Consider the following 25,822-nt stretch of genomic DNA (forward strand, 5'->3'; position numbering starts at 1 on the left):
CAGCCCAGTACTCAGGCCTTAAAACTCCGGAATAATTACAGAGTGGGGGCCCCTCCGTGAACCGTGCAGGGGGGGCCCCTCAGCTTTCGTTACACCACTGCCCCCTGAAGCTCTGCCCCTAACTGCCCCACCTAAGCCTGTAGTTCCACCGGTACGACACAACAGCCTGGAGTCCCTGCCCTGGGACCACTCATTTTCAACAGTATTTTTATTGCACACACTCTTCTTTATCTCTGCTACGAGAAGCCTTGATGGATGTCATATTGGTGCATGTAGGCAGGCGTCAATGTTGTCATCCTCGCCTTTTACAAGTCATTTTATCAAGTGAATGACGACCCCATGTAGTAAGCCTGAGTTGCAAATTGATTTGGGTGAGCCGAGCCAGAGCCGAACCAGTGGTCTGGCTGGGCTATAAGAGTCCATGCACCACACAAGCAATAATAACATTTGGCTTGTCCATCGTACAACAAACATAGTGTAAAAAATACCCATCAGTCTCTTTAAAATTTAAAGAGTTTATTTCTTTAACAAGCTGAAGCGTTTTACTTAAGTACAGTGGTTTATATCACTACATAGGCAGACGTTGATTAATAGTAATAGTTTTACACATGAACTTAAAAAGCATAAACGGCTCAAACCCCTCCCCCTAAACAATACCATTAGTGAACAGTCAAGTAAGTCAGTAATCATGTAGGCCCTAAACATGGTCTAGATGCTTATTATAGTTAAAGCAATATTACAGTCCATCAATTTAAACATAAGGGTTGCTTGTACATCACACATTATGATCTCAAGTATTTAAAAGGGTTATCATATGTGATGATATAGAAAAAGAAGACAGTGAAATAAAATGTTTGCCTAGGTTCATACTATTTGAACAAGCAAGGAGGCGAGTATTAATTCCAGGTTATCCAGTTTCACATTTTGAAATTTACCCACCAAATGTATAGCTGTGTCTCTCTCCTTTTAACTTCAACGATAACTGTAATGTGTTTTATTAATAGCAGAAAATCTGACACAGACATAGCAGACCCAACTCCGGGGCCCCAGACCCAGCTACCAAATAATTGTGTGTTGTCCCACCCCAACCATCCAAAGCTATGTCCCTGCTGCAACTGTGACTCCTCTGGGGAAAAGCATTAATTCTGTAACAACCTTTTGCAGTCCAGCCCAGTAAGCAGATGGAGAACCTGTTCTGGAGAGAGACTAGAACCCCCAAGGTTGAATGGAGGATGAGCCCATTTTTACCCAACATTGGGAGAGAGCCATATTCATAAACAGGAGACACATAGTGCCTGCCTCAGATGTCTTAGTCACTGTCTTAGATTAGGGAATGTGACAAGATATTATTGCTGACATTTAAGAGTGCTTCTTTCTGTCTCAGCTGCAGTTCATACAATGCCTACAACTAGCATTGGCGGTCTAATGTCATGATCGTCATGTTGAGGTTAAGCATTCTCTGCTGGCACCACTTTGCTTGGCCTCACAATCTGGTCAGTCTACTTCATTAATCTATTACAAAATCCAAAGGAGAGCAAATCACCACTTCGAAGGTAGGTTGGAAAAGAGCTGGTGAGGTTGTGGAAATGCTGAAGGATTCACAATGGATCAACAATTGGGATGCTGTAAGAACAAAAGTTGCTATTCACTGAATACGATATGACTCTTTTTTTTCTTCACAGCAAAATCTTTATCTTTCGAAAAACTAATTGTTATGCAAGGAACTGTCTAACTTAATATTAAACCTGAGTCCTAAATCCCAGGAAAAAGTATTTTCAGTAATTGTGGATGACAAGGTGACAAAGAACTCGCTTGACAATCTTATTGTTTCAGTAGATTCAAAGTCCTTAACCATGAATGCTTTGGTCATGTCTTCAAGCACATCCTTCCCTTCACAAACACTGAAAGTACTAGCATTACTTAATCAGCAAACTACTGCTGCTGCACTTGAAAATATTGATGAACATTAAAACGTTTGCCTATGTACTCTTGAATGCGATCAAGAATTAGTTTTGTCAAATACAAGCGAGAATTTAGTGGTTACACAACGTCTGTCAATCCTTCCTAATGAGGAACCATACTGCTATGGTGAATGTGGAGGTGTTGCAGTGACCAAAGTACTTAGGGGCAGATTTACAAGCCCCTTGCGTCACTTTTGCACCGTCGTTGCGTCACTTTTGTGACGCAGCGGCAGCGTAAATGTTGCGGCCCATTTACAACGTGACACATCTAGGGAGATGCGTCACGTTGTGAAGCCCTGCGCCACATTAAACCTGCGTCAGGTTTAATGTATGCAGGGTGGGCGTTCTGTCGCAGGAAGCCCCGTAAAAGTGACGCAGTGAAATCTACAAGATTTCACGGAGTCACTTTTACGTCCATGCTGCGTCAAAACACTGTGCCTGCTTGAAGCAGGCGTAAGAATTGACGCAGCATGTTAGGCATAGGGCGGCCCTGAGCATTGCTGGAGTTGCGTTGTGCTTGCGACACGACTCCAGCAATGCGTGACTTTTCCATCAAAAGATGCGTCAGAATTTCTGACGCATCTGTCAATCCTTGCGCCATGGTGCGCCGTATTGTAAATACGGCGCATCCATGGTGACGCAAGGATTTGGCATGTTGGCGCAGGGAAAGTAACGCATCTCTACAGATGCGTCACTTTGTTGTAAATCTGCCCCTTAGCATCCTGGGATCCCTCTAAGGGGTGCAGTATATGAAGAAAGTCGGGAGCCCTGACTGTGTGAGCTTGAGTTGAGGTATCTGAATCCAGTTGCTGAATGCAATAGTGAAGCTGGAGATGTAATCAGAGGTGACTGTTGTACTATAATGCTTTAAGAACATGCTGACTCATGTTTTCGTCAACTCACCAAGAAAATATATAACTGTATTAGAGTTGGAGAGCGCCCCTCAGCAGGAAACTACCAAACCATTAAAGCCACCTTAGTATCAGAAGCAGAATCTCCCTATATATTATCAGTTTGTGTTCATCATCAGAGGTATGTTTTCGAGTTAACCTCGTCTTTTAAATGAAGAACATGCATTGGGCTAAATAAAATTTAAGTTTGATGTCATACTTTGAGGATGAGCATGTAAAGGTTGTTATATTCAAGTTTATTGTAAAATTCAAAGTCCATTTCTAAAAAATTATGCAGTAGTTGCTTGAGTGATTAACCTTTCCCTGAAATGTGTAAACTTGCACCAGTGATTGATTTACTTGGCTAGTGTGACCCCTGGACAACATTGAATCCGTTTACATGTCGTTTCTCTAGGTTCTTAGATGGCCAAATAGATATTAAAAGTTGGGATTTGATTTTCTTCCTCAAACCCAAGCTCTACGTTGGTGTGAAATCTATAAGTACAGCTGCATGAATTCGGAGGTCCTCGTCGACTGGTATATGTTGAAAGTTGATCAATGGATCTCTTGGCTTGCGGATCTTTGCCCTAACCAAGTAATTCAGAACCTGGTCTTGCTTTATGTCCAGCGACTTTAGTCCATGCTAAATTTGGGGTTCACAACTGTGGTGGTGGCACTTTTGTACAGTGGATTGTTGAGCTGTAAAAGAAAAGAAATTAGACTTTACTGTGAGAATCACGTTGCTACATAAAGGGGAAAATTGCATATTAAAAATAGGGGCGAGAAACCTGGCCTTATGGCGTGCTCATGACAATAGATACCAGTCACTCTATGATGTTTATATGATGAATATAGAAATAATCCCCCTTTAATAGCTATACATTGTTTCTACTGTTTTAGGAACCAACCACAAAGGATTTAACTCTGTGTGCTTGCCAATTAATTTCTTTCAATTTATTCTGCGTTTTAGATCATCATGCTGAAGGTTCTTATCCTTCGCATCCACCTTTTATGCGTGGCAAACTTATTTGAATATCGTGTAAGTGTTTTCCTTTCTTTTAATACATACACGTCTCGTACAAGAAATAGTCAAATCAATTCACATAGTGCATGCCCTCGATCTACCGGGTAACCATTATTTTTTACATATGTTATAATTTAAACCTTGAATACAATAGTTTGTTACATACATTATTTAAAATGTTTAAAACAATTCAGGATTAACATTAAATGAGGAGTATTTTCGCACAATCCTGTTTTACATTTAATATTTTCTGGGAAATGGTTTGGACTTTCACTACTGTGAAATGTGAGCTTTTCGTTAGTTTATCCAATAGTCCCTAAGGTGATTTTGCACTTTAGTAAACTGTCTCCTCATCTTGCCAAACTAATATAGTTATGTTGGGAAGATGAGCTTACTATGAGCTTTTCGTACAGTTTTTTCTTTAACTCCATCTCAATTTCTGATGTTTGCCTTTCGAGCATCCATCCACTCAAAGATTGCTGCTGCCTTTACAATGGCCCTCTGGGAGTGGACCCTCGCAATTAGTGCGTTGCAGCCACAGATTTGCTTTTATGAAGCCAATTCTGCTCATGTCGCTTCAAAAGAACTGGAGCGTAGGTTCACTCGACAGACCATAGGGGAGTTAGGGGTATTGTGTATGGACCTGATCTCACTGGTGTACCTGCAGCTCACGGACAATCTATGCTAACTTGAGAATCGACTGGCTGGATGGATGAAACTGAAGAGAAGTTGCTTTTTTAGGAAGCTTTACTAGACAGCAACCCTTCTCAGAACATCAACGTGCTGAGTGCAGTTGTAGATAGGCAGATGGGAGTTTGTGTCCAAATTGGTGGGTTTCTGCTGTGCTGTACTCTGTCTCTGGGAAAATGTAACTCTCTTGAATGCTGCCTCTGCCAGCGGTGCAGCAGCACATGTTCAGGTGACCTTTCAACTGTCATGGGACCACCTCTTACACAACACACTGAGACACACATCTGCAATTGCAACCTGCTTGAGCTGCGTAGGACTTGTAAACTAGTCCAGTTTTCCTTTTCAAGTCTCATCTATAGCTCCCTTCTGCAGACCATACTCTTTGTGCTGCTCCCTGGGTGTCCTGGAGAAAAAGCGAGCTTCACTATTGCTGCCTTATTAGGAGGACGACTGAGAAGCAGCAAAGCATCGCTGTGAATCATGTTACCAGTCACATTTACAACCCTTTCTAATTTGATGGGTTCAAGATGTCAAGTTATGTCTGCATGCAGCTGGCTGGTGTTCACCTGAAACTCCACTGTAGAGCTCGACATGGCTGTCTCCCGTTATAGTGACAGGATGCACAGAAGTAAGGTTGAAGGAAATGAGTAGGAGGTGATGGGAGGGATGTTGGATAGTCTGCATTTTTTTCTCTGCTGCTATATTGTTTCTGACATGTGGCTTGTTTGCAAGCAGTTGTTTTCCCTGTTAGGGCACAATGCTGTCTATTGATGTAGGTGAACTGGTTATATGGGAAGCTATGTAACGTGGGCTTTGCATTCCTGCCCCCAAGTCAGGTTTTTAATGTGCCTAACTTAGTATAGTTCCTGAGTTAACGGCATGAAGGTCCTCTTTTCATTCAAAGGGGATAATTCGGTTTTATCCCACAGCTGTTTGTTAGAGAACACAACAATCCCCTGCACACGTCTGCAGTTTAAAGACAAATTGATGACAGTATAGTGATGACAACAATCCACTGCTTGGTTTTATGTTTCAGTTTTATTTTCTTCTTGTATACGGTTTTTCATAGCCTTAGCCAACACGTGTTTTGTCGTGTCTCATTGCAGTAAACCGCGACTTCTTCATGGCTAAGTAACATACAAGTATGCACTTAGATTGCATTGGGTGTAAGGCAAGTACAGTCATTTGCAAATTCCCACTGTGACATGGTATCAAAAAGAACTCGCTTTATGTTTCCTAGTTGAAACAGTGGAAACCCATGCTTGGAGGTCCATGGTTTGGTGACCGGATAGTGATCTTATTTTATACTTGGAGTCATTCTATAGATAAACACATTGGTGATTGTGCAGTGAGCCAATTGCATGACTTCTTTAAGGTAAAAACAACAGTGCTGCAACCAATTAAGTGACTTTCCTCGGTTTTAAACAATGACAGTACTATAGCCGGAGCAGGTAAAAGATCTCCCCTTAATGTTGCCTCATATTTAGTGAGTAGTTAAGAACAAGCATTGACATAGCCAATAGGTTTTGCCTTTGGGACCTTATAAGTGTTTAGCCATGCAACAGTCCATGTTGTTGCACCTAGGATATTGTGCTGCATAACTAAATACTTATAAGGTCCCAAAAGCGAGACCTATTGGCTATGCCAATGCTTGTTTTATTTGAATTGATGGGAAAGACTGTTCACACTTATTCTCATAAGCCTGCCTGGGAGAGAGCTACTTCAGGGTCCGGAGCACTGGGGGCTGTTAGACCATTGAGGCCATTGCCAATTAAAAAAAATATTGAATTAAGATCGCAGTTGATTCCAAGATGACACCTCAACGCTGATTTTGCTATCTGTTTTTTTTAAGTTCTGGAGCTTAAGCTTCCAGCATGCTGCAACTAAATGGATGATGTGAGGGTAAGACTGGGTCAAGGGTTAACCATATGATGTCACTGGTTGATCACTGAGTGTGTGATGACTGTCGGCAACATTTCAGTTCTTGGTGAATCTGCATCCATGCGCACTGCATCTATCTGTCCCTGCAATTGCTATTGGTTGATTTTCACCAGTCAGTCCGTTTTCTATTAAGTGTTTCATTTTCTGGACAAGTCTCTATTGACATTGCCAGAGAACGATTTACACTGCTCCGCTTGAGCAGGTGTCCAGTCAGTGCTTTAAGTGGGGAAAAAAAACTGGGGGTGCTCTAAAAGGGGCGTGGTTAATGTATTGAAGGGGCGTGGCCTGTCCGAGTAGGGGCGTGGTCTAAATCAAAATAACTAGCACTGTGTGCTTAAGAAAATCATGAAGTCGCATCCAGCAAAGGATAATAAAATAGGCAAAAAGGTATATTTATTAAGTATAACCCATAAAAATACCAAACACTTTAAAAAACATGTAAAGAATATTTATATTACTTAGAAATCTATTGCAGGATTCCCCAAAACCCTCGAAGATATTCAGTGTGTTTGTTTTGCTGGGATTTCTCACAACAATTTTCTTCAGCAGACCTTCTACCTTTTGCAAGCCAACTCTTTACATACAGCTTTGGGTCAAATGTTTCAAATGGAGGACCATTGAGTTTTATCCATAGGCATGAAGATTTTTCCATTTTCTTTCACACACGGCCAGATGACATAAATTGAGGATTTCTTAACTGTGACCTTTATCTGTCACATGGCTGTAGTCCATAATTATATACTTTAACTCCTGTCAATATTTTAGTAGGAGGACACACACAATTTTCTTTTGTTAAATTCAATTCATGCTAGATGTGACATTAATTTTTGTAAAATTACAGTTTATGAATCTTATCCTTTTTCAGCTCAGTCCAAATGGACTTCAGTACCACCGCCATCGAATCGGGGAATGGGACCGCTGGCCTTCAAGGTGGAGGCCCCACGATAGGCATTACAATGCGACTGCCACTACGGTGTTCGCAGTGCCTATCTTTTACATTGCAATAGGACCAAAAACAAGAGCAACCCATATGTCCCTGTGAACTGGGTATTTTGCACTAAGCAATAACAATGTCCACAAGGAACTTATTTGAAACAGCGTATTTGCAATGAGGAGTACAAATTTTGTATACTCGTAACGAATTAATCAGAAAAAAGCACCATGATTTAACTCGAAATAGTAACCTGGACAGTAATTTACTTCAGCCGAAGTAAAATAAATTTATTTTACAATTCACAATTTATTTATAGAAAACAATTAAGGTCACAGATTTTTTCAAATACTAACAGCACATTTATAGAAGTGAAAGAGTGAACCCAGTGCAGTGAATATAGCCTTCAAAGTGAAAATTAAGTGAAAAGGAATTCAAGGAAGGTCTTAAAAACACTGAGAGGCATTCAACAATAGCATGAGTCTATCTTGCTCTCTCTTAGTTTGTGTCGACGGCGTTTCGACCCGCAAGGTTAATATCCGATCCGTTACCGCGACCGCGACGATTTAAGCGTCTCAATCCATCAGGGAGCTCCCTGATGGATTGAGACGCTTAAATCGTCGCGGTAACGGATCGGATATTAACCTACTCCCCTTGCTGCCAACATTTCAGGACGAGTGAAGATTACCTGCATACCTATACATACAGGACTGAATTGATACAAGTCCCCTCCTACCCTGCCTCAACCAGTGGTACACCATACAAATCGAAAACTATCACTAGTCCCCAGATACTGTCCTGAAGAGACCCCTTATACATTGCGGGTCGAAACGCCGTCGACACAAACTAAGAGAGAGCAAGATAGACTCATGCTATTGTTGAATGCCTCTCAGTGTTTTTAAGACCTTCCTTGAATTCCTTTTCACTTAATTTTCACTTTGAAGGCTATATTCACTGCACTGGGTTCACTCTTTCACTTCTATAAATGTGCTGTTAGTATTTGAAAAAATCTGTGACCTTAATTGTTTTCTATAAATAAATTGTGAATTGTAAAATAAATTTATTTTACTTCGGCTGAAGTAAATTACTGTCCAGGTTACTATTTCGAGTTAAATCATGGTGCTTTTTTCTGATTAATTCGTTACGAGTATACAAAATTTGTACTCCTCATTGCAAATACGCTGTTTCAAATAAGTTCCTTGTGGACATTGTTATTGCTTAGTATCTTTTACATTGCAGCAGGTGCTGCTGGCTGCATCATCCGCCGCAAAGTAAAAAAAAAAGGAACATGTTAAATATATCGGTGCCTGCCACATGGTTCAGTGATATGTTATGGGGCATCATAGATGCCCCCCAGGACCCATGTCTGAGGGCCAGGGGTAAAGGGGCCTGCTACGGGCCCCCAATGTCCCTTTCGCCAGCATTTCCATGGCAGGTGAACCGCCATTGATAAGCTGGCGGCTAAGGGACATCGTAATCCCTGCTGCAGTGCATGGTAGGCACCACCAGCATTGTAGGAACCACGAGCCCCTCCACCACACCGGCGGGCTCAAGAAGCCCGTCGGGTGCGTGGTGGTTGGTCTGTCCGACCGCCAGGTAACCACCCGCCATTGTAATATGGCGGGCTGTGACGCAGTCACCAATGGCGGTGGGACCGCCACCGACGGGGTGACGTGGTGGTCCCACAGCCATTATAATCACCCCCTAAGTTTGGTGTGCATGCAAATCCTACATTGCCAACCCCTGGCAAGTTGCACTGCTAGTGCTGGAAAAAGGCCAATGGAGGTACCAATGGGTGAGGTGGACTGGCCTCAAGGGTCTTGTGACCTCAGTGACAGATTCACTGTCGATCTAGGATGTGCTTCTTCATATGCCTGCCCGTAAGACTGGAATTGAACTGCAGTATGGATTGTGGTGGACAGGTCCACCTGCGGGTGCTAAGACACCTGGGCTTCTAAGGTCTATCGGGCCTTCTAAAGTGTAGCATCAGAATAAGCTCTGTCAGGAGTGTGGTATGGTGAACTGGTCATGAAGGTCTGAACATGGTTCTCCAGTTCCAAATTCAGCAGCTCTGGCCAGAGTGCCACATTCTCTCCCACACTGAACACCATACTGCCCCACTGAGAGAAACTCGCACTGCCTTCAGCACAACTCAATTGTGCTGCGACTAAATTCAAATTATGCACTAAGCAACAGTAAAATGCTGCCTGAAAAAAAAGGAATAACACCCTGGAAAAAGCAAACACTCATAGGGAATGCATGAATAAGCAAAGCATGCGAACTGTAATCAGAAAAAAACATGGTTACATTAACGGTTTTAAACTCAGTCAGTCAGTCAAAATTACTTTATTCGGTTTCATAACAAAAACCATAAAAGCATATAAATATATACAATATAAATAACATTTAGCATTAAACACTACAAATGAATTAAAAAGGCATACAAGGTAGTGGTTACAATTCATGAATTACCCAAATAATGATTATGTCCAAGAAATTTTCTTCCTTAATCTCATTGAGATTGCTAAAAATTTGGCAATATTAAAGATCTCCCACGTTGATCCCAGCAATTGTAAATATAAAAGGGCAGGTTTAACTTGCCTAAAACCTTTCTCCTTAATAAGGGGGATAATATGTTTTTTACGAATGGGAGACAAGTGTTTACAAAAGAAGATAAAGTGCACTGTATCTTTAAGGGAAAAACCGTCACAAGAACAGATTCCCAAGTCCTTCTCCCTTGACCACCCTGGGGAATCGGTGAGCAAAAGATGAAATTTGTTCAGTCTGAACCTGGTAAGTAAAAAACGATGATTCATGTTGTTAACAATGACCAGGTAGGGTTCAATACTGTTTGAGGTGATTAATAACTGATGAGCCCTGACTGAAGGTTTAAGTAGCTCCTTATCTTCTCTTTCTAAAGTTATCCGTTTTTTATGTTCAGCTTTCACCCATTTTAAATCCCCCTTAGTTAGACTGCCAGGTGCATCAAATAGATCTGGACGACCTAGTTCTCTGGATAAATTCTTGACATAGTTTATCCAGGGGATGGAGGTGCCATACTCAAGAGATAAACAATCCTTTAAAATCGCGTGGTTTAATTCCAAATCAGGGTTTAGCCAGGTTGTAATCCATTTTAACATGGGAGCTAGAGCAATACGGTCCACGAGGTGGTCTAACCCGCATTCCTGATGAACAATAAAGGCAGGGGTTGACTGAGGTAGAGATAAAATAGATTTTAAAAATTTGTCCTCAACTATTTGAAGAATTTTTACATCTTTAATTCCCCATAGATCAGCCCCATACGTTGCTATAGAAAGACATTTAGCAACATAAATGTTCAAAATGGCCTGCATGGGCTTCACCCCCAATTTGCGGGCAAAGTCCAATACAGCTAAGGTGGACCTAACAAAAATATTACGCTTAGCCGCCAATTGCGGAGACCAGTTAAGACTATCATCAAAGATAACCCCCAAATAGGGAAATCTGCTAACGCGGGATAAAACATGCCCTTCGCAATACAAGCTCTTAGCTTTTTTTACTTTACACCTCATAATCATAACATGAGATTTGGAAAAATTCACGCTGAGATTAAGTGCTTTCATAAAATTTGCAAATGAGTCCAGCAAACGTTGCAGACCCACAGGAGTACGTGCTAGCAAGGCGGCATCATCGGCATATAATAATGCCGGAATGGAAAATTTGCCAGCTCTAGGAATGTCCTTGCACGATTTGGTCAAAACAGCACCTAGATCATTGATATATAAAGTAAAAAGCAGGGGGGCTAAAATACAGCCCTGTCTAACACCATTCGAAATTCCAATCCTACTAGTACAGTTGCCCAGGCGGTCATATCTAACGGTGGCGGTGAGATCCCTATGTAAATCAGCCAGGAAAAATACAATGTTTTCATCAATGCCACACTTAAGAAGCAGATCCCATAGCTTTGACCGGTTTACTCGGTTTTAAACTCATTATTCAGAAATCAGTAAGTGATTTTGCCTGAAAAGTTCAAGACATGGCTACTGGACCAGGAAGGGACCCCTTTCAATGTCCATTGCTTATATCCTTTCAAAATGTATGCAGTTTGGTTTAAAAAAGACCACATCTCCAAACACAGAACCGCATTTTATAAGCTAAAATAATTAAAAAGTTGGAAACGATCATATTAAACGTTTCCACTCTACCCATCAACCAGGTATTGCAGTCCCTTTAGGAATGGCGCACTTACCCACCCTGGGAAAACAATGTTGTTCAAAGAAAGAACTGGCAAACTCTGTAAAGTGGCGCTAATGTGTGTGGGTGTAAATAACAGTCTGGCCTGTCTGCTGTCCACTCTGTATTGCTTTATTTAGGTATTTAACTATTTTTTCTCTCCATTCCGAGGTTTTTTTTTTCAATCGAAAACGGTCAGAAAATGAGGACATTTACAGCCAAAGTGTTCAGCCTTTTTTGGATCAATTTCACAGGGGAACAAATAAAGAAAAGGAGAGGCAAGAGAGAGTACCTTAAGAGCTGCCTCTTGAAATCAGCACGTAAGCAGGAGCGAGACAGAGACAGAAAGAGATGGAGGAATAAAGAGAGGAGGGCAGCCGCAAGAGGCAGGTCAGGAGTAGTGGACACGGTCCTTGCCATGAAGGAAAAGAGACAGCGTTTATTTTTTCTCCGTTCTCTGCCCTTCCCAGAACGGCTGAGCCTTCCTGCAGCAGAACAAAAGGCAGAGGGCGGGTGGCCTCTGACTCCAGGCAGGTCAAGTGCAGGGCCATTAGGTAGCGCTTTCGCGTGCTAATGGCCCTGCGATAACAGAAGGGAGAGGGGAAATTCCTTTGTCCCCTCGTCCCCCCCACCCTTGTCCCCCGTGTCCCCCCCACTCCAAAATCTGGGGGGATATATCCCCCGCGTCCCCCACACTTCCTACGCCCATGAGTGCAGCAACAGTGGGCAGAGTCTGAGCACCGGCAGTTTTTTTTTGGGCCCTCAAAACGGGTCCGAAAAAAAAAAAAAAGGACGGACTACCTTTAGTAGCCACGAAAATAGAGCCCGATAGAGACCCGTTTCGAGGGCCCCAAAAAAAAACTGCCGGTGCTCAGACCCGGACAGACCCGGCCCACTTAAAGCCCTGTGTCCAGTGTTCCCTACTAGCCTGCTTTGTACTGGCCTGTCCTGTTTCCTTTATTCCAGTAAAAATGTTGGGAGAAACAAGTGAAAAAATGCGGCGTTTTCCCTTCTGAAACATAACACGAAACCGAAAACACATACAGAAAAATCAGTAAAAAAAGTATTTGAGAGCTGTCTAAATCTTTTCAGAACGATTGTAGTGGTAAACAGAGGGTTAATTACTAAGGAATAAAAATTCTGAAAATTTTACACGATTTTTTTTCACATAACAGTTCTTATTATGTGTTACCTAACATCAAAAGGTAAACACATTTTGTACTAAGGAGGAAATCCTACATGAGGTTCACCGAGTAACGGTTTGCATTATTAAAAGCGGTATTTGCATTATAAACAGTATGTTCTCTTCTCTAACATACTCTTGCTTGCGGCATGTTCATTTCCAACCACAGCTCGTGACCATCCCAAACAACAGGGTCTCTGGTGGTTTACATCTTGCGGGTTTCATTTCCCTGCACTCGTCTCCTTCGTGCCAGTGACCACAGCGACATCTTCTGGTGACCGTGAGACTGCACCTTTCCGGAGAAAATAAACGTAGATCGTTGCGAGTCGTCTGATGAGTAGCGGAAAACGGCAACAGCACGAGACTATGAGGAAACTTGCTTCTCACGTGGGAAAAAATCTCCAGAACTGGCAGTCCCTACAAAGATATATATTAATATTACTGCGGTAGGATGCGAGAAAAGAGTGCTTGCGTATTCTTCTCAGGACTAGCTGCTGATTCAAATATTGATGTGGGTGTCGATACGACGCAACGTGTGCAGCACATTCTCCTCTGCTTCAATCCAATCAAACTAAAAACTGTTTTGCTCCCAGCGTCTATCAGCATGATAAAACTGCAAGAGGTGTAATAAACCAATGGCAAGTTTATATTGATGTCTCTTTACTATGGGTGCTTTGTAGAGCGCGCACTATGTTATCTGCCACTTCTGAGCACATAGCCCGATGATAAACAAGTCGAAGGTCATGGTCGAGTTATAAAGTTGATGTAGTCCGATCGGAATGAAGGCTGTTCCCAAACTCACGATATCTGAACACCGTCGAGAGCTTGGAAGCCAACATGAAGCGCTGTGAATTAAATACCACAAACCTCCCACTGACGTCCTAAAAATATTTTCTTTCACATATTTCGCGAGAGAAGCATGGCTAAAACGTCAGGTTCTGCTTCTGTTTTTTAAAAGCAAAGGGCTGGACCTCTGAGTGCTGATGCTTTTAAAATATACTTTTCTTCCTCTAAATTGTTTTCAGTGCTCCTTCGTCCATCCATTCAAATATGCCTGACTTCCACACGGTGCCGCGGTCCGCTTAAAAAACACAAACAGGGTGTAGCAGAGGCGCAACTAGAGCCAAATTTCGGGGGGGGGGGGGGGGGGGGGGGGCTGAGCCAAAATTTCGGGGGGGGGGGGCTGAACTTTAAGCAATAGGCAGAGTGGAGCTGCAGTGGCTCTTAGAAGGGGTGAAACAACAGCGAGGCCTCATTAACGTGCAAATGGTCTTTTAAAGACCTGTGAAGTGCTCGGGCGCGGCTGCTTTTTTGCCCGGGAAGGTGTCTCATCCCGGGCTGCCACACACAAGGGGGGGGGGCTGAAGCCCTGTGAGTCCAATGGGTGTTGCGCGCCTGGGGTGTAGTGTGGGGTGACGAAGGAAAACACTGTAGTCTTCGTAGATATATTCCAGTAGAGGATTTATTCCCAAATCACAAAGCAAGGGAGCCCACGGCAGAGGTGCTAGCAGAGAGAGACACCAACAGCAACTGTCGTGGGGGGAACAGAACACATAGGAGTATGGAATGCAATGGAGATTCTTTAGGAGGAATGCATGTATTTAAAGGGACAGGAGTAATAAGAAGAACAACAATAAGAACATACTACATACCCCCCCCCCCCCATCAATACAAATTTAATAAAGCACATAATCTTGAAATTTGACAGGTAATTTGCAATTACGTTGAGTTCGTGCAATTCCTTCATTAGAAGAAATCTGAGAAGGCAAAACATCTCTTGGGGAACATGGAGGTGAAATAGGAATGGGTGTGTCAAAATTGTTAGATTCAAAATTTGCAAAATCAAAACCAGGACCAAACGTGAAATCAGAATCATTACCATCTTCTCTGTTGGCATATAGTCTGTTAAAAATTTGAACTTGAGATTTGGTAACTTTGACCACATTATTCTTACTCCACCACCCTCTGTTTTCTAAAAGAACAGATGGTTTGGTGACTTTAATAACACGAACAGGCAACGTAAACCTTGATTGACCTTTACACACTTTATAAGGTTTCTTGATGAGAACCCAATCATTGACTTTAAGATCAATATGGTGACATTTAGATCCCCCATCATAAAATTTCTTTTGTAGTAACTGTTTATTATTAACAGTATGTTTGGTGGTTTGAAAGTCTGTTATCATATTTCTTTTCTTTTCCAAATCAGACCCTGCAGCTAAATTGCTGAACCATTTAGGCATGAGCTTAGACTTAGCTACTCTGCCTCTGAGGGTCTTAAACGGTGTAACATTAGTGATAGAATGGGGTGTATTGAGATATGCCCAAATTTTACTTTGTAAGAACCCAGCTACATCAACATTAGATGTGAGAGCAGTTTGAACACCTTCTTTTATGAACCGGTTTGCTCTTTCAACCAGTCCATTTGAAGAAGGGCTGTACAAAGCAACTTGGTAGTGTTGTACTTCATAACTTTGTAAGAAATTTGTAACTTGACTAGATAGAAAAGGTTGGCCATTGTCAGTGACAACACAATTTGGAGCACCTTCAATTCTGAAAATATTTTGTAGAAAAGATATGACTGTAGCAGAATTGCTGCTTGTACAAAGGAATAGTAAATCCATTTAGAATGGTAGTCAATGGCAACAATACAATATCTTTTGTCTGCTGGTAGTAAAATAAATGGACCTGAAAAGTCCAAAGCGATTTTATCCAAAGGGAGATCAGGAAATGGCACAGGAAATAAGGGTATTTTGTTTGTTTTATCAGAAACAACACAGGTGGGACAATTCTCTATAAAAAGACTAACTTGTTTGTCTAAACTTGGCCACCAATAAATGCTTTTAATTTTCTTACAAGTTGCAGAAATTCCTAAGTGGCCCTCGTGAGCAATGTAAATGATTTTATTTCTTAACGTAGTTGGAGGAACACAAACCCCATTTTCAAATGACAGTTCCTCGCTGATTTGTGCAAAAGATTTTAACTCACTACTAAGGCTTTTGGTATTGGGCCATTTAGTTTTGATGTATATTTCTACATTTTTAAGAGTGTCATCTAGTGCCATAGCCGATGCCCATTCATCTTGAGTGATGTTGTTAGAGCACATAGCTACAGCATCAATTAAACCAACAACACAGTCCTTGTGAAAACTGTCTTCGCCTTCACTACAATCCGGAAGTGAAATGCGAGAAAGACAGTCTGCACGTACGTTTTTTCCTCCTTGAATGTATTTAATCATAAGATTGTACTCTTGTAGTTTCGAGAGTAATCTTACTAGTCTAGCAGACGATTTGCCTAACCCGTTACCTGAAAGTAGAGACACTAGTGGTTTGTGGTCAGTGAAAATTTCACAGGGGACTCCCCAAATATAAGTTTTGAACTTCTGAGCAGCCCAAACAATGGCAAGAGCCTCACGTTCAATAGTACTATAATTGCATTTGGTAGGTTTTAAGGCACGGGAAGCAAAGGCAATGGTACTTTCTTTGCCATCCACCCACTGACCAAATACTGCACCCAGACCTTTTTGGCTAGCATCCACTGACATGAAAGGACTGGCTTTTGGAACGAAAGGGTGTAATGCTGGCACATTTATGACTAGAAGTTTCACTTTCTCGAAAATCTCTTGAAGTGTGTCAGACCAAACAAATTTGCAACCTTTCTGAAGTAGACATCTTAATGGTTGTATTAACTGGGCATATCCGGGAACAAACCTGGCGTAGTATTCACAAAGGCCAAGAAAAGAACGCAAAGCGTCTTTGTCATTCGGAGGGGGAGCATCGCGTATAGCTTCGGTGTTGCAAAATTTGGGTTTGATGCCTTCACTGGATATTAGGTGTCCAAGATATTCAACTTCACGAACAAGTAATTTTGCATTTGTTAGCTTTTATGGTCATGCCCTTATTTTCTAAAGTAGAGAATACTTTGTTGAGGATAAGTAAGTGCTCCTCTTCGGTTTCTGTTCGGATTAGAATGTCATCTTGGAATGCCTGTACTTGAGTCAAATCACCGAAGAGATTGTCCATGAGCTTTTGGAAAACGCTCGCAGCTGATGCAAGTCCAAAAGGTAGTCTCAAGTATTTAAAGGCACCAAAGGGCGTCACAAAAGCAGTGAGAAGTTGTGATTTATGTGAGAGTTGGATCTGGTGATAGGCTGAATGTAAATCAATGGTGGAGAAAATTTTTGATTTACCAATATTGGCTAACATTTCATGTATATGAGGCAAGGGGTGACAATCAACCAGGATGTTTTGATTAAGGGATCTTAGATCAACACATAGCCTGAGATCGCCGGTCTTTTTTTTCCGCAAAACTACCGGAGAAATCCATTCAGAGGCATCCACAGGGGCAATGATACCTTCAGATTGCAGGTTGGTTAAAAGAGTTTTTAAATCATCTCTGACACTGAGGGGAATGGGCCTAACTTTATGCACTATGGTAATAGCATTTTTCTTTAATATAATTGTATGTTCAAAACCTTTGACTGTGCCAACTGAATTTCTAAACACATCTGGAAAAGATAGTGCAAATTTATCCACAACAGAATCTTGATTACTAATAGCGAATATACTGGAGGGTAATTCACCCAGTATAATAGGAGGATCTTGTCCAGGGCGCAAAATGATGCCTAAAAGGGCAAGATCCTTCCATCCTACGATGTTCCTTCCATTGACTGCAACATATATTTTTGTTTTGTTTGATCTGCCCAGGCATGTAAGAATGTCACAAAAATATCCTACCAAATCAATATCTTGCTCACCAAAAGCTTTTGGATTAATGTCGGGAGCAATTAATGGTGCACTGTTGGGCCATAGCTCATAAAATGTAGTATCAGCCAGGATGGTGACTGGGGCACCTGAATCTGCCATGGCAGGAATAACCTTGTTATCAATAGATATATTAATGAATGGCCCTTTGATAGGCTTGTCAGAACACTCAGGGACATCAATCGCAACAACAATGTTAGTAAATTGGGAAGCGCACTCTTGAACTTCAGGTGTCTCTACAGAAATATTTGCAATTCTGACTCTGCTAGAGTTGCTGTTGGGCATAGGCATAGTGTTCATTCTTTTGTTGCATACACTTTGAAAATGTCCACATTTCTGACACCTAAAACATTTTTTCCCTAATGCAGGACAAGCAGGATTGTTTCCTATATGGTTTCTTGAACCACATCGGAAGCAAATTAATTGAGTCCTTGTGGGTTGAATTTCCTCTCTGGATTTTGTTTCGGATTAATAGTGCAAACAGTATTTCCTTCAGAAACAAAATTCATAGTCTGAGGAATGTCAGGGGTAACAGTCGGTGTGTTGTTTTGAGTGGAAAAAGTAAGAGGTTGATTACTGGATAAGACTTTGGAAGTGACAATCGACCTCTCTATACTTTTAGCGATATCGATTGTTTCAGCCAAAGTTGGGTTGCAGGAGGTAAGGAGACGTTCTTGTATTTTTTTAGAGTGACAATAGAACACAAACTGATCCCTTATATAAGTGTGAACTGGTAAAGTGTGCCTTCAAGGGATTTTTTTGAAACACTACGTTATATCATTTGACTATAGGATAAAAATATACCTATAGGTGAGGTTAATCTCAAAGTGCATATATCTTAAAGTTGTATTCTTTACATTGATCATATATATATACAAATCATTTCAACCAAATTAAAACAATTGAGTAATCAAAAAGGACGGCGGTCTCGTCTGCTGAGTGAAGTGCTCTTCGACTTCACTCAGCAGACGAGACCGCCGAATTATTGCCAGAATTTTCTGTGGGAATACGCACACGCCTTGAGGTTACCCCCCGGTTTGTTCGCGTTTGAGCACTTGAGTCACGACATCAATTCATTTGTTACATGTTCTTTCTAAAGAAGTTTGAAAGAGCTAATATGCTGCTTTGTTGAATTGGATCACAAAGGATTCGTTGAAGTCGAACTAAATGACACGGGTCTCTTTCACCCATTAAAACGAGATTTACTGCATCAAGACTGCCAATTCTGCACTGGTCTTTGAACGTGGAGATTAGAAATTTTGAAAAACTTGGATAACCACTAAACTTCCAGGGGTCAACTTTTAAATTATCAGTCCTGAGGATGGTCTTAAGAACTGAGATGTAAAGACCGAAACGTCGACTATCACACTGTTTTCTATATAACTTCTAAGCATCATTAAGAAAAAGTGTTTGATTTATTGTTAAGTGGAGGAATCATTGAATATATTATTTCCTTCCAAATTTTGTATAATTGTCTGAATTTTAAGTACCCTGACTACCATTTATTGATATAAATTAACTTTTTTCACACACCTTTTGTCCTTTTTGATTACTCAATTGTTTTAATTTGGTTGAAATGATTTGTATATATATATGATCAATGTAAAGAATACAACTTTAAGATATATGCACTTTGAGATTAACCTCACCTATAGGTATATTTTTATCCTATAGTCAAATGATATAACGTAGTGTTTCAAAAAAATCCCTTGAAGGCACACTTTACCAGTTCACACTATTTGCCCAAGCCCTCAAGGGTACATTGGGTTGTCCACTTTATATATCATCCCTTATATAAGTGTCAACATTAGAACCAAAATCACATTTTTCTGCTAAAACTCTTAAGCTTGCTATATAATCCTCTACGGATTCCTCTGATGATTGTTTGCACATTGCAAAATTAAATCTCTCTAAGACAACACTTCTTGAGTCAGAGTATCGTTTCCTCATGCGTAACTTTGCTTCAGTGAAAATGTTCCATGTAGCATCTTCGGACACTGGTGTAGGAAAGTGCGGAAGATTGTCAAAAACCCTCCGACCAGCAGCTCCTAAATGATTAATTAATAGGGCTAATTTCCTTGTAGGTGAATAGCCGTCTGCATCAATGGCAGTTAAGTAATTCTCAAAGTCTTTCAGCCATTCTGCCCACTTTAGTTCTGGTTTACCTGGTTTTTGTAGATAAGGGGCAGGCTGGATTACACCTTGGGCAGAAGCCATAGTAATGATCAAAACAAGTAATGAGGATTAAATGAAAGGTGATTGTTGGAAAACGAGGCAGCATCTGTGAGGCCTGCACAAATAACATGACTACATTTGTCCTTCACTGGGAACCAAACACCCAATTGTAGCGCCTGACTCTGAGGGTAGCGTTGCAGAGCAGTCTGAGGCTTACTCAAGGGAGGTGGTGTGGGCTAGTAATCGCCATTTGCAGGTGCACAAAAATAACACTCAATAATTGATTGTCCGGTCTGTACTTTGCTTTATAAAAGTAAGAGTACATTTATTAAACACACACACCACTCAATACTATACACCAATTTACAAATATACATAAGCTGTTGGAATTACTTTGTAACATTGCATAACATCTCCACCCCTCCCGCAGGGGGGGGGGGGGGGGGGGGTGGCGTCTAGTACCACCACTCCCATGTATGCACATCAACTTGCCCCCAATGCAGTTAGTTGAACATAACCTGGAGTGAGGGCCCTGCGCACTGGCACTATCCCAGTGGCGACCCACCCCATTACCTCAACAAGGATTAAAAAGGGGTAAACCTGCCTTGGTGTGAGAAGTTGGCCTGATGTATGATGTCACTAGTTCTAGTGTACACCTTATATCAGTCCAAATACCCTTATGGTGATTGGTTGTAAAGTCAACCTTATAGACCAGCTATCCTAGTGGTAGCATGGACAAGAGCAGTCTTAGGCTAAACTCTGAATGGCATGTGAAGCCAGCTGTGATACCATATATAATCCCTTGAATACCAAATGAAAGGACACCACAACAGATATATATATAAAATAAAGTGTATTTATTCTAAGCAAACCCTCAGCACTCTTTATGAGATTAGAGGTAAGTACAACACAGTCTTATTTATGTATACATTAAGTCACACAGGTAAGTAATACAGTTAGGCCCTAGGGGCCACGCAAACCATATACTAAGTAAGTGGTATAAGAACCACTGTCACGGAAATAGAATAGGCCTAGGCCTAGGGAATCGCTGGGGCTACACTACACTAGCGTTAGTTAGGAAGTGGGAGGCCCACGGGATTCGTGTGCAGAGTGGAAACACTCACGCGTAATGCGTAAAAGTCAATAGCAATAGTACAGTTTAGAAAACGGTAGATTTAGGACACTTCCGGAGTAGCTAGGAAGTTGAGACTTGAAAACTAGACACTAGGATAGTCACTATCCTGATGAGCACCGGAGTACCCAAGTTACCTAGCCCACAGGCTGAGGGTGCATAGGGGTGAAGATGCGTCGTTTTCGTCGTCGACTCCTATGGATGCCTGAAGAAAGATGCTGACAGGCAGTCAGTGAAGAGTGTCCGGTGGATCCCAAGGCTGGGATCAAGAAGAAAGGAAACCTGCAAGCAGAAGGGACAGAGTCAAGGTCACTAGCCAGTGACCACGTGGAACCAGGAAGGAACCAGGCGATGTCGTGAAGATTTGCAGGTGAAGGTGAAGCTTGTCGCTGCAGCCAGGAGGACCAGGAAGCGTCGAGGACGACCAGGACCAGGAGGCGAGCTGTCCCACGAAGGCTCTTGCTGTCGGCGGCGTCGAAGTTGGACTAGGACTCACCAAGCCTTGGCAAGCGGAACCCACGAAGAACGAAGGACTTGCTTCTGGTGCAGACCAGGAAGGTCTGGGGTGCTTCTTCTTTGCAGAGAAGCGGGAGCCAGTCTGGAGGAGCCAAACCAGCGCAGAAGATTTCAGGGTGCGTCGTCACAAAGGCCACTAGCCAGCGGGCAAGCAACCGGACAGACGCGGCAAGCAGGAAAATGCTGAAGGGCCCCACGCAGGACTCGTGGAGTGTGGGGGGCTGGTCTTCGGTGCAGATGGTGCTTGGGGTTGGGGCTTCTCAATCCCCGGTGCACAACTTCGAGGGTACCTCAGAAGCTGCGCTGTAAGTTACTAGCCACTTTTCCCAGGTAGCCGGTCCCACGTCGCTCGTCGCCTCCACGGATCTCAGCTCTGCTGCAGATGTGGATGAGGGTCGGAGAAGTCTGGAAGTCAAGGCTCTGGTCGGGCTCTGCAGTCGGTTCCTCGTAGAACGGTCGCAAAGCAAAGGGTAGTCTCTTGATGGTGCCTGTTTGCACAGGGTAGCCACTCCTTGGCTACAAGGGAGATTCTTCAGTCTTCTTCTTTCGTCGAATGTCGAAGGTCCAGAGTTTCTGTTCAGTTTTGCAGGTTCAGGATAATCTAAAGTCTTGAGGCCCAACTCCCACTCTTATACTAATCTGGGGGGCTGGGATACCTGCTAGGTCACGCCTTATGGGTGGGACCTGGGAGGGGGTGGTTACACCCACTTCCCTTTGTCCAGTTTCGCGCCAGAGCTGGGGCTGGAGTGCCCCAGCGCCAGTTTGAACTGGACTATGCAAGGAACACCTTGTGTGCCCCAGGCATGTCTCATTCCTTTCAGCCCACCCTGCCCCAATACACTAAAGGCTGTCTGGGGAGGTGCTAGCACCTCCCCAAGCAGGAAACCTATTGTCCAGGCCTCCCTGGCTGAGATCACTCCCAGCTGCAGGAGGTCAGACTTGTGTCGTGGCAGCAGCATCCATTTTGTGATGCTGAGGCTTTGGTCAGAGGCTAACAGTTGAAGTATGATTTTAACAGGTCTTTCCCTCCAGAAGGGGGGAATAATATTCTCCTGTCCAGAAATGGCATGGGGGTATTATTCCCTAGTGTTAAGACACCTTACACGACATGTTTTGATAAAGCCAAACCATAGTTACCATAACCGTCTAAGATTATAAGGCACTTTAAGAGTATATGGTAGGCTATATCATAGAACAGCTATAAGGACAAGGTTCCGAAAGCTGCAGACAGGCTCAGCTCATGCTAGAGCACCATCTCACATGTTACCAAGCACTCTGCCTCCAGGATTGTCAAGGCCTGCCATAGGAGTGACTGATAGGTACACATGTGTCTATATGTAAGTTAGGTATAGGAATACTACACCTAAGCAAGGGGTGATTACACGACCTTGCCCCAGCTGAGTGATCAGCCAGTTGTGGTTGGGGTTGGGGCTTCTCAATCCCCGGTGCACAACTTCGAGGGTACCTCAGAAGCTGCGCTGTAAGTTACTAGCCACTTTTCCCAGGTAGCCGGTCCCACGTCGCTCGTCGCCTCCACGGATCTCAGCTCTGCTGCAGATGTGGATGAGGGTCGGAGAAGTCTGGAAGTCAAGGCTCTGGTTGGGCTCTGCAGTCGGTTCCTCGTAGAACGGTCGCAAAGCAAAGGGTAGTCTCTTGATGGTGCCTGTTTGCACAGGGTAGCCACTCCTTGGCTACAAGGGAGATTCTTCAGTCTTCTTCTTTCGTCGAATGTCGAAGGTCCAGAGTTTCTGTTCAGTTTTGCAGGTTCAGGATAATCTAAAGTCTTGAGGCCCAACTCCCACTCTTATACTAATCTGGGGGGCTGGGATACCTGCTAGGTCACGCCTTATGGGTGGGACCTGGGAGGGGGTGGTTACACCCACTTCCCTTTGTCCAGTTTCGCGCCAGAGCTGGGGCTGGAGTGCCCCAGCGCCGGTTTGAACTGGACTATGCAAGGAACACCTTGTGTGCCCCAGGCATGTCTCATTCCTTTCAGCCCACCCTGCCCCAATACACTAAAGGCTGTCTGGGGAGGTGCTAGCACCTCCCCAAGCAGGAAACCTATTGTCCAGGCCTCCCTGGCTGGGATCACTCCCAGCTGCAGGAGGTCAGACTTGTGTCGTGGCAGCAGCATCCATTTTGTGATGCTGAGGCTTTGGTCAGAGGCTAACAGTTGAAGTATGATTTTAACAGGTCTTTCCCTCCAGAAGGGGGGAATAATATTCTCCTGTCCAGAAATGGCATGGGGGTATTATTCCCTAGTGTTAGACACCTTACACGACATGTTTTGATAAAGCCAAACCATAGTTACCATAACCGTCTAAGATTATAAGGCACTTTAAGAGTATATGGTAGGCTATATCATAGAACAGCTATAAGGACAAGGTTCCGAAAGCTGCAGACAGGCTCAGCTCATGCTAGAGCACCATCTCACATGTTACCAAGCACTCTGCCTCCAGGATTGTCAAGGCCTGCCATAGGAGTGACTGATAGGTACACATGTGTCTATATGTAAGTTAGGTATAGGAATACTACACCTAAGCAAGGGGTGATTACACGACCTTGCCCCAGCTGAGTGATCAGCCAGTTGTGTCAAAATGGAAGGCCAGGCCAGGGGTGGCATAATACATGCTGCAGCCCCTGGTAGGCCTAGGGTACACCTATGCCCTGGGTACCTTGGGTACACTGTACAGGGGCCAATAAGGTGATCCTATCCAAATGGGTTATGCACCTAAAGTACATAGTATTAATTTAGAGAGAGAACAGCAGGGCTGTGGGTCTGATTAGCAGGCCCACAGCCACATCTAAGTCGAAAACCAGTAAAGCAAAAGCAAAAAGTGGGGGTGAACATAGAAAGCAGACCCTACTCTCCTACACAACCCCCCCCAAACTTAGGGACATTAAACTAACCTTGACCAGTTGAGTCTTCATGTTCTAAGTGGAAATATCTGGAGAGTCCATCTGCATTGGCATGGTCAGTCCCAGGTCTATGTTCCACTGTGAAGTCCATCCCCTGTAGGGAAATGGACCACCTAAGAAGTTTGGGATTTTCACCCTTCATCTGATTTAGCCACAAGAGGGGCTTATGGTCTGTCTGAATCTTGAAGTGAGTGCCAAACAAGTATGGCCTCAGCTTCTTCAGGGCCCAAACCACAGCAAAGGCCTCCCTCTCAATAGCTGACCAACGTTTCTCTCTAGGGGTCAGCCTTCTACTTAGAAAAGCAATGGGCTGGTCTTGACCATCTACATTCAGTTGTGAAAGAACAGCTCCCACACCTAACTCAGAAGCATCTGTCTGGACAATGAACTCTTTGGAGTAGTCTGGACTTTTCAGAATAGGTGCACTGCACATGGCCTGCTTCAGGTCATCAAATGCTTTTTGACAGCTTACTGTCCACTGAACTTTCTTTGGCATCTTCTTGGAGGTCAAGTCATTAAGTGGTGTCACTATGGACCCATAGTTCTTAACAAACTTTCTGTAGTACCCAGTCAGGCCCAAGAAAGCTCTGACCTGTGTCTGGGTAGTTGGAGGAGCCCAGTCCTTTATGGTCTGGATCTTGCTCTCCAGTGGTTGAACCTGACCCCCACCAACTAGGTGGCCCAGGTATACAACCTTGCTCTGCCCTATCTGGCACTTAGTGGCCTTGATAGTGAGGCCTGCCTTTTGCAGGGCCTCTAAAACATTCCTCAGGTGGACCAGGTGATCCTCCCAGGTGGAGCTAAAGACAGCAATATCATCAAGATAAGCTGCACAATAATCATCCAACCCAGTAAGGACTTGATTCACCAGCCTTTGGAAAGTGGCAGGTGCATTCTTCAAACCAAAGGGCATTACCACAAATTGATAATGTCCTCCTGGGGTCGAGAAAGCAGTTTTGGCCTTTGCACTCTCAGCTAGTCTGATTTGCCAGTAGCCTGCTGTTAGGTCAAATGTGCTCAAAAACTTAGCAGCTACCAGTCTGTCAATGAGCTCATCTGCCCTAGGTATTGGGTGGGCATCTGTCCTAGTGACAGCATTGAGACCTCTGTAATCCACGCAAAACCTCATCTCTCTCTTACCATCTTGGGTGTGAGGTTTTGGCACAAGGACTACAGGACTAGCCCAAGGGCTCTCTGAAGGTTCAATGACTCCCAGCTCCAACATCTTTTGTACCTCAACTTTTATGCAGTCCCTGACATGGTCAGGTTGCCTGTAGATTTTACTCTTCACAGGCAGACTGTCACCAGTGTCCACCTCATGGGTGCACCAGTTTGTCTGACTTGGGGTCAGAGAGAACATTTGTCTGTAGGATTGCAGAACCTGTCTGCAGTCCTGTTGCTGATGGACAGTGAGGCTGTCAGAAAAGACCACACCATCAACTGAGCCATCATCAGGGTTCTGAGTCAACAGGTCTGGGAGAGGGT

The 25,822-nt window shown here is 43.2% G+C and overlaps 1 protein-coding gene across 3 annotated transcripts in view; it reads right to left on the bottom strand.

The window, feature by feature from the left end:
- Window positions 1-499: 499 nt before the first annotated feature.
- Window positions 500-25,822, bottom strand: part of ITGB7 (integrin subunit beta 7) — a 1,338,809-nt gene continuing 1,313,486 nt past the window's right edge. For all 3 annotated transcript variants that reach the window (XM_085654657.1, XM_085654656.1, XM_085654658.1), the window contains one exon: window positions 500-3,594. The gene's annotated coding sequence lies outside the window, so the exon portion shown is untranslated. The remainder of the gene's footprint in view (window positions 3,595-25,822) is intronic.

The sequence above is a fragment of the Triturus cristatus genome, chromosome 4_1 (assembly GCF_964204655.1).
Source record: "Triturus cristatus chromosome 4_1, aTriCri1.1, whole genome shotgun sequence".
Taxonomy (NCBI): domain Eukaryota; kingdom Metazoa; phylum Chordata; class Amphibia; order Caudata; family Salamandridae; genus Triturus; species Triturus cristatus.